We start from the raw sequence: 8,857 nt of genomic DNA, 5'->3' as shown, positions 1-8,857 counted from the left end.
AGTATCAGTAACGAGGCAATATTGATGAGCAGGAAGCAGGTATTAACAGGAAATAGCGTACATTCAGGACTTTTTTTAACGGCATGATAAGGGATCTCATGGACAAAATTGTTTACATTAAAAAGATATGCCAGTTATCTTGCAGTTGTAACAGCAATATCGTGTAGAAGGATGGAAAATCCTGACGTAACGTGATAATAGTAGCAATAACGAAGTAATATTGCGTTGTCAAGGTAAACGAATCCTCATTCATAAAAAGCTTAAAGGGAAAATAAGAAACATAAAATTAGATGATGGGGGTCATCGAAAAAATGCTCTGTTCGAGTCGCAACGGGTGTTTACAAAATGCATGCGGGTGGACGGGCGGTCGGGCGGGGCGGGTGGTAACGCGAGCAAAACAATTTTCGATGGTTGTCAGGCAATTGAGAAAAAAGCTATACTTTAAAAGAACAAATTGCTTTTCCCAGATTTTTTTTCTGCATCTACGCACCGGAAAATCAACGGAAAATTTGATGCGGGCGGGTAACGCGAATAGAACAATTTTTCGATGACCGCCTATATGGTGAGTGTACTGAAATTTCCTCAAAAATAGTTCACAAACGTTTCTTTCAATCTTTGATAATAATTTCCCAAATAGTGCCTGGTAAGTATCAACAAGAACACAGGTTAAAACATTAAAGATCTTTAAAGATTAATAAAACCAAGTCTTATAAAAGTACACAAAGAAAAAAATATTTGTACTTACTGTTGAAGTACCATAACACAGGATCTTTAAGCATTCTTGTTGGGAGTAGAGTATGTTGAATGACGATTGTCGAATAAATTTAGTTACAGTGGAATTTCGTTGCCAATTCAACCACCAACAATAATCACTTTTGTCCATATTCAATCATTGTTCTACTATTATCATTTTTAATCATTGTCATTATTGGGGACAAACTGTTTGGGTCGAAAAATGTATCAATCTCCTGAATGTCTAAGACAGGAGACAGATTGAAATTTGGCTGTCAGCAAATTCACTGATTGAGAGGGAAAGAACTCTTGTCTATTGCTCGTTCCGACATCGACTTTTTATTTCTGCCTATCTTCTCTGAGGCTCTTTTCTGACCCCCTGGTGACCTTTCTGACTTATTTACTATGTTTTCTGACTATTTTAAAGTGTTTTAACTGACCTTGAAATTTCGACCCGACCGGGATTCGAACCCACCAAATGAAAGAGTTTCTGATCAGAAACCCAGCGCGCTATCCGTTGAGCCACACTCGCACAGCAGAACACAAAATTTGGAAATACTTATTGAATGAATAAAAAGACGGGGGTAATGTTATTATAATATGGGTAAAATTGTCCCTTTTTTAACCTGACTGAAATTCGAGCCGTTACTAGCAACCCTGCGGGGCTCAGGGCGCCGAGTATGCACCCGGCACAGTGACAAGCCGTTACTAGCAACCCTGACCTAAACAATCCCAAACAGCAAAACCCCCGGAAAATTTAAAATGTCGGAATGAGCATTAGACAAGAGTTTTTTCCGATTGAGAGAGCTCGAATTTAAAAAAACTTCCAGAAACTTCTGCATTCCATTTCCTGCATGTTGACCAATCGGGCAAAATTCTACAAGCGGAATAGAATCTACTGTCGAAAGCTGAGTAAAATGCCCGCGGCGCCTGCTATTATAAAGAAAAAGTTTTTAGGCTAGCAACTGCCGTTCCGGAAAAAAAACCGAACATTTACGGAAGAGACTAACTACGGGTAGGCTTGCGCGACAAAACAAAACACGCAAAGTTTCGAGATTCCAGTCCAATATCTATGCGTGAAACTATGAGTGCCTCCTCGTCGCTACGCTCCTGCGGGGGCAATTAGAGAGATTGATCAATATAGAGAATTATTCGAATTAGAGAGAATTATCGAATTAGAGAAAGAAATGAATATAGAGAAACATTCGAATTAGAGAAAGCAATCAATATAGAGAAACATTCGAATTAGGGAGAGTTATCGAAATAGAGAATCATTCGAATTAGAGAAAGTGGAAGATATAGAGGAGCCGCCCCCCCGCTAATTAATTTTTCGAAAATTTTCCACCCAGGACATTCTTATTCCAAACCCCCCTCCCCCGCTTATCAATTTTTGGGAAAATGTTTTTGAAAGTTCCCTCTTTTGTCCTAATTCTGCTGTATTAACCTCCTTTTCAAAAATTTTCCACCCAGGACATTTTTATTCCAACCCCCCTCCGCTTATTAAGTTTTGAGATTTTTTCCAACCCCCCGCTTATTCCAAACCCCCCCCGGCTATTAGGTACCCGAGAGTAATCGATATAGTATCGTTCGAATTAGAGAAAGCAATCGATATAGAGAATCATTCGAATTAGGGAGAGTGATCGAAATAGAGAATCATTCGAATTAGAGAAAGCAATCGATATAGAGAATCAATCGAATTAGGGAAAGTGATCGAAATAGAGAATCATTCGAATTAGAGAGAGAGAGTGGTAGATATAGAGGACAAATCGAATTAGAGAGATTGATCGAAATAGAGAATCATCCGAAAATCAAAGAAGTAATCGATCGATATAATATCGTTCGAATTAGAGAGATTGATCAATACAGAGAATTATTCGATTTAGAGAGAATTATCGATATAGAGAATCATTCGAATTAAAGAGATTGATCAATACAGAGAATTATTCGAATTAGAGAAAGCAATCAATATAGAGAATCAATCAAATTAGGGAGAGTGATCGAAATAGAGAATCATTCGAATTAAAGAGATTGATCAATACAGAGAATTATTTGAATTAGAGACTGTAGAGAGAACGATCGATAGAGAGAATCATTCGAATTAGAGAGAGTGATCAAAATAGAGAATCATTCGAATTAGAGTGAGAGAGTGATCGAAATAGAGAATCATTCAAATTAGGGAGAGAATGATCGATATCGATATAGAGGATAATTCGAATTAGAGAATAGAGATGCAGCTAAAAGTGACATTTTTAGATTGCTAAAAAGTGAAAATTTTCAATGCTAAGCTAAAACGTGACTTTTTGAATGCTAAAAAGCGAGATTTTTCAATGCTAAAAAGCGAGATTTTTCAATGCTAAAAAGTGACATTTTTAAATACTAAAAAGTGACATTTTTGAATACTAAAAAGTGATATTTATGAATGCTAAAAAGTGAACTTTCACAATGCTAAAAAGTGAATCTTTTTAATGCTAAAAAGTGAACTTTTTGAATGCTAAAAAGTAAACTTTTTGAATGCTAAAAAGTGAACTTTTTGAATGCTAAAAAGTAAACTTTTTGAATGCTAAAAATTTAACTTTTTGAATACTAAAAAATGAACTTTTTACAATGCTAAAAAGTTCACTTTTACAATGCTAAAATGTTAACTTTTTGAGTGCTAAAAAATGAACTCTTACAATGCTAAAAAGTGTATTTTTGTAATAAAATCCATGTTTTTACCAGCAAACGGAAAAATGATTTTTGCAACATACGGCACGTCATAAGACACACTTATTTTTTTCGACTCGATTTCCGGGGGCTTCCGGGATTTCCTTGTCCGAAAGTTTCCTCAAATATTACGCAATAATTTGTGAAAAGCCATGTCAAACGTGTTTTCTGTAATCTTAACTTTTCCTCCTTATCAGTACACAATATCCAAACATTAAACATGACTACTCTCTCTTGGAGACAATTGGATTATCTTTGTAACGCAAGGCCTGTAATATATAATTATACATAATATAAATAGATAATATGAATAAAGTTAAACGAATTACATAATCACAAGAAATTTATTATATATTATCTATAAACAAGATCAATTGTATGACGAACAAACATTTGTCTCATCTCTCCGATCAAGTATGTATATGCTAAGTCTCTAAATTAAGTCCGTCTTAAATCATTTCTCAATATATCTAAATTTTCTTCGTTTTATGGTGACCGTTGTCTATGTATCTTGATCTTCCTTATCCTTGTATAATTATAAATAAACCTAAGGAACTCCCTGAACTAACGAGCTCCTCCCTTGGACGAAAACCTACCTCCCTCGAGCTATAGGGGTCGGCCTTCGTTCGCCAATCTGACCGATCTTTTGGCAGGACAAAAACCTTGGGTCGTTAAATAAATAAATAAATCTCTCGGTGAATCTCTTCCTCGTACCCGTATCGATTTTCTCGGTTCTGCTTCTGTGTCTTCTCAGTCGGTCAGCTGTCGTCCGTCATTTTACATGGTAAGAACGCGTAAATGAAAAAAGAAATACGTCAAATAATTAAATACGGTTTAAGTACACGACCTTTGCGTTGCAATGAGATGACACGTCTACTAATCTCTCCCTTTTATAGCGCATGCTCAAGAATTCGCATGCCGGTACTTTCGTCCGGAACCGTATAAGATATTCGATTTCCGGATTATTTTTTCAAAATATATCGGAAATCACACATCTTAACTTTTCCTCCTTATCAGTACACAATATCCAAACATTAAACATGACTACTCTCTCTTGGAGACAATTGGATTATCTTTGTAACGCGAGAAACAAAAAAGTAGCAGTTCGAAGAAAGTTAAAGTCAATTCTTAAAGGGATTGGTAACTCATTTTCAAAGGTGATATATTGATTTGTAATGGCTATGTAAGGCTTAATTCCAATGATATTTTAAATATGGTATGCTCCGTGTCTACCTAACTTATTACTCCCATCGACCTGAGCTCAATCTGAATCGTTGTTGGCTGCCTCTAATTCCCCACTAGAGATATTAAATATTGCTTTCTCTCCTCGTAGCTGTTTTGCATTTTTCTGCCTTTTTCTAATAATATCATCTCTTCTTTCCTTTTCTTCAACCTTGGTTAACCGATAAAAGCGCAAATTGATAAGTGATTTGGGAATTAGGGGACGAAGTTAAATAAGTAAGTCTCTCATACCTGTTGTCCGTCGAAGTTCAAACGAATTCATCAATAATCATTAAATTCTAATGCCTCTTCTGACACCCACAGGCTGGAAAATGCCTCTACCAATCAATCGACTGGTAAACATAATACGATCCGGTCCACTGACCGATCAATAATTTTGTCAATTCATTAATATCTCCTTCACCTGTTCTAACGTCACGTCACCAGTTCGTTTTGAGCATGAAAAAGAAGAAATAGAAGAGACGCAATACTCTGACTCAAAATGGGAAATTAACGATTGTTTTGCAAGCATGTTCGCCTTAATGCCTTAGTCCCTCGTTAGGCCGTTGAAAATCTTAACATCATCCTAAAATCGACATGAAGCCAATGGACAATTGTTTATTTATTCATTTTTGAAACTATTCAAAATTTATGATGTACTTGAATAATTGGAAAAGGAACCGATCTATTTAAAAATGTCTGACGCGAAACTATTAAACGCCGTCTTTCCTCCGCTGACTTCAATAATCATGAATTCTAATGCCGCGCTGTGCTCATCTGACACCAACGGGCTGGCAAATGCCTGTACCGCTCAAGCGATGGGTACAAATAAATAAAATCCGGTCCACCGGCCGATCAACTTCGCTCTAACGCCCATAAACTCAATTTTTTTTTTTTTTTTTTTTTTTTTAAATAATTAATTCTGGAAACCTTGCGTAAATCCCATCCAGTTCATATACGCTTTCCTTTTCATTTATTTTCGAAACCCATTGCAAAATCGACAAATGTCAAGTCTGTTAATTAATTCTCGAAAACCTGGCGTAAATACCATGTGTTCATCTACCTTGCCGCTTTACTTGTTCTAACGCCCGTAAATTCAATTTTTGAATGGTTGTTTTAATTTTTCAAAAACTTATTGCAAAATCGAAAATAATGTCTCCAAAATATGATTCTCGAAACCTGGTGTAAATACCATCTGGTTCATCTACGCTATCCGCTTTATTCGCTCTAACGCCCGTAAATTCATTTTTTGAATGGTTGTTTTCATTTTTCAAAAACTTATTGCAAAATCGAAAATAATGTCTCCAAAATAATAATAATTGATTCTCAAAACCTGGTGTAAATACTATCTGGTTCATATTCGCTTTCCGCTTTATTCGTTCTAACGCCCGTGAATTCAATTTTTGAATGGTTGTTTTCATTTTTCAAAAACTTATTGCAAAATCGAAAATAATGTCTCCAAAATAATAATAATTGATTCTCAAAACCTGGTGTAAATACTATCTGGTTCATCTACGCTATCCGCTTTATTCGTTCTAACGCCCGTAAATTCATTTTTTGAATGGTTGTTTTAGTTTTTCAAAAACTTATTGCAAAATCGAAAATAATGTCTCCAAAATATAATTGATTCTCGAAACCTGGTGTAAATACCATCTGGTTCATCTACGCTATCCGCTTTATTCGCTCTAACGCCCGTAAATTCATTTTTTGAATGGTTGTTTTCATTTTTCAAAAACTTATTGCAAAATCGAAAATAATGTCTCCAAATTAATAATAATTGATTCTCAAAACCTGGTGTAAATACTATCTGGTTCATATTCGCTTTCCGCTTTATTCGTTCTAACGCCCGTGAATTCAATTTTTGAATGGTTGTTTTCATTTTTCAAAAACTTATTGCAAAATCGAAAATAATGTCTCCAAAATAATAATTGATTCTCGAAACCTGGTGTAAATACTATCTGGTTTATTTACGCTTTCTGCTTTATTCGCTCTAACGCTCGTTAATTTAATTCTGACGTTACTGTTAATTCGACATTAACAGATAATTCAAAGATCGATAAATAAATCTGTAAATAATACGAAGAAATATTTTCGAAATCATTTAGCTCAATAGCTTGCGTAAATAACGCATGTTCCGCTAGCCTATCCACAATTCCGTCAACATCTCTACTTTCCTCGTTTACAGTTTTAAAACGTCCTGTTTATACAGTTTTGGCAAAGATAGAAATATCCTAAATTAAGAAGCGTTGTCTCTTATGAATCATTAGTTATTGTAAATTTGATAAGTAATACGAGGAAATATTTTTCAAAATATATTTTCAAATCAGATAATTCTCAAAAGCTGGTGTAAATAAGGTCTGTTTCACGAACCAATCGGAAATCCTTAAACATAAAACTCGACAAATTATGCAAAATTTCTCAAAACCTTTGAAAACTCATTTAATTGCGAATGCCAAGAAGAAAAAGAATGTCCGAAAATTTTCTGCGTTCAGACGATAACAAAAGCTTTGCAGTGTTAAAATTTTTAATCTGACAAGAATCTGTCAGTTTTCATTTTTCCATTTGCGATGCGAATGCATTTTTGTAGTATGAGCAATAAAATTACAGTTAAGGGAAAGAATAGAAGTCTAACTTTTAGGTCCCTGGAGACTCATAGAAAGTATGACAAATTGTCACGTTGTCGTTACACAAAAATTAAAAGATTATCACGCATACTTTTCAATCAAATAACTTCAACTAAGTTCCATCAAATTCTCTTTGGATTTCCAGCTCCTTTTCTCTTCGACTCTTAAGACTTATCAGTTGCTCCCTTGAGGACGGATAAAAAATCAAAATGCAAAGTTTCTAAAGTTTTTAGCTGTTTAAAAAACAACGTATCGTTCCATCTTTCCTCGTGTTATGTTTATAAGAGAAGTGTAGTATAGCAGTATGAATTTTTGAGATCACTACAATGCTATCCCGATTTTGCAAATACTTTTGAAAACTTAACCTTTATATGAATTTTTCGAACACACATGAAGCTTTCAATGCACACCTTGCTCTTGATTCTCGATACTAAGTCATTAGATACAAATGTTTGATACGTTCTTAAAAAGAAGGATTTCTTACCATATTGCAAAGCTTTCTTTGTTCCTTTCATCCTTTTTCTTTTTGTACCCTCTTCAGTCTCGTTCATAAATCAAAGTTTCTCATATACGGTGCATTGAGCTTATGATCTAATAAACTATTTTTGATTTCCTTTGAAGTCTCTTTTTGTATCTTGACATTATCCAGTGCTTTCTCAGTTTTTCTGAGTTTTGCTGCCTACTCCTGTAAACGTCTTCTAGTACACGACCTTTGCGTTGCAATGAGATGACACGTCTACTAATCTCTCCCTTTTATAGCGCATGCTCAAGAATTCGCATGCCGGTACTTTCGTCCGGAACCGTATAAGATATTCGATTTCCGGATTATTTTTTCAAAATATATCGGAAATCACACGACTGATTGGTTCATTTAGGTCACCAAATTGTAATTTGGATTGGAGGTCAAACGAATCAGATCGATTTGATTGTTGAAAAAACTTTTGAATTATTATGGGGATATACCCGGGGGGGGAGGGTACTTAGGCAAAATGGGTGCCGGGCATGTGCAAGCCATAAGGGTACCTTTTCTCATTCCTAAAAAGTCTCTCAAAGGGGTACAAATTCAAAAGTTAGTCTCTGAAAGGGTCCCAAAATCACGAAAATCAAAAATTTCTCTCTTAAAGGGTCACGATTTCCAAAAATTTTGACCAAAAATTGGTGAAAATCAAGACTTGGAAAAAATGGACCAAAATTTAGGAAAAAGTCTCTCGGAGGGTCCCAAAATCACCAAAATTTTGTCTCTCAAAGGGTCGATTTTTGATTTTCAGCTCGGACATACCCCACCCGTCACCTCGCAAAAGTACTAGGTAGGACCCCCCCGCCCCCCGGGGCAATGAAGTATAAGCCCGAAAGGCTAGAAGTCAATCTCTTTGGTAGGATTTGAAGCCAACAAATCCTACCAAAGTTGCGCGGCCTTGAGCGACCCACCTGGTTTTTACACAAATGACAGATTGAAACTAAAATTTCCCGCTTAATTTTGAAAAATATATCACTCAAAGACAAAGGAATTGCTAGATTCAATCCGTCATCAAAAATACGGCGCATATTTTAAGGCTTCAATTTTTCTTGACCTCTAA

The 8,857-nt window shown here is 35.4% G+C and overlaps 1 long non-coding RNA gene across 1 annotated transcript; it reads right to left on the bottom strand.

Annotated features, from left to right (window-relative positions):
- Positions 1–3,669: 3,669 nt before the first annotated feature.
- On the bottom strand, positions 3,670–8,130 carry LOC136805217 (uncharacterized). Its single transcript, XR_010846361.1, has 2 exons — positions 4,909–8,130; positions 3,670–4,197 (listed from the first exon to the last, which is right to left on the bottom strand). It is a non-coding gene; the product is annotated as an uncharacterized lncRNA (long non-coding RNA).
- Between the last annotated feature and the right edge of the window lie 727 nt (positions 8,131–8,857).

The sequence above is a fragment of the Clytia hemisphaerica genome, unplaced genomic scaffold, assembly GCF_902728285.1.
Source record: "Clytia hemisphaerica strain Z4C2 unplaced genomic scaffold, Clytia hemisphaerica genome assembly, whole genome shotgun sequence".
NCBI lineage: Eukaryota > Metazoa > Cnidaria > Hydrozoa > Leptothecata > Clytiidae > Clytia > Clytia hemisphaerica.
Note: the sequence above shows the minus strand (reverse complement) of the source record. Positions and strands in the feature narration are given on the sequence as shown.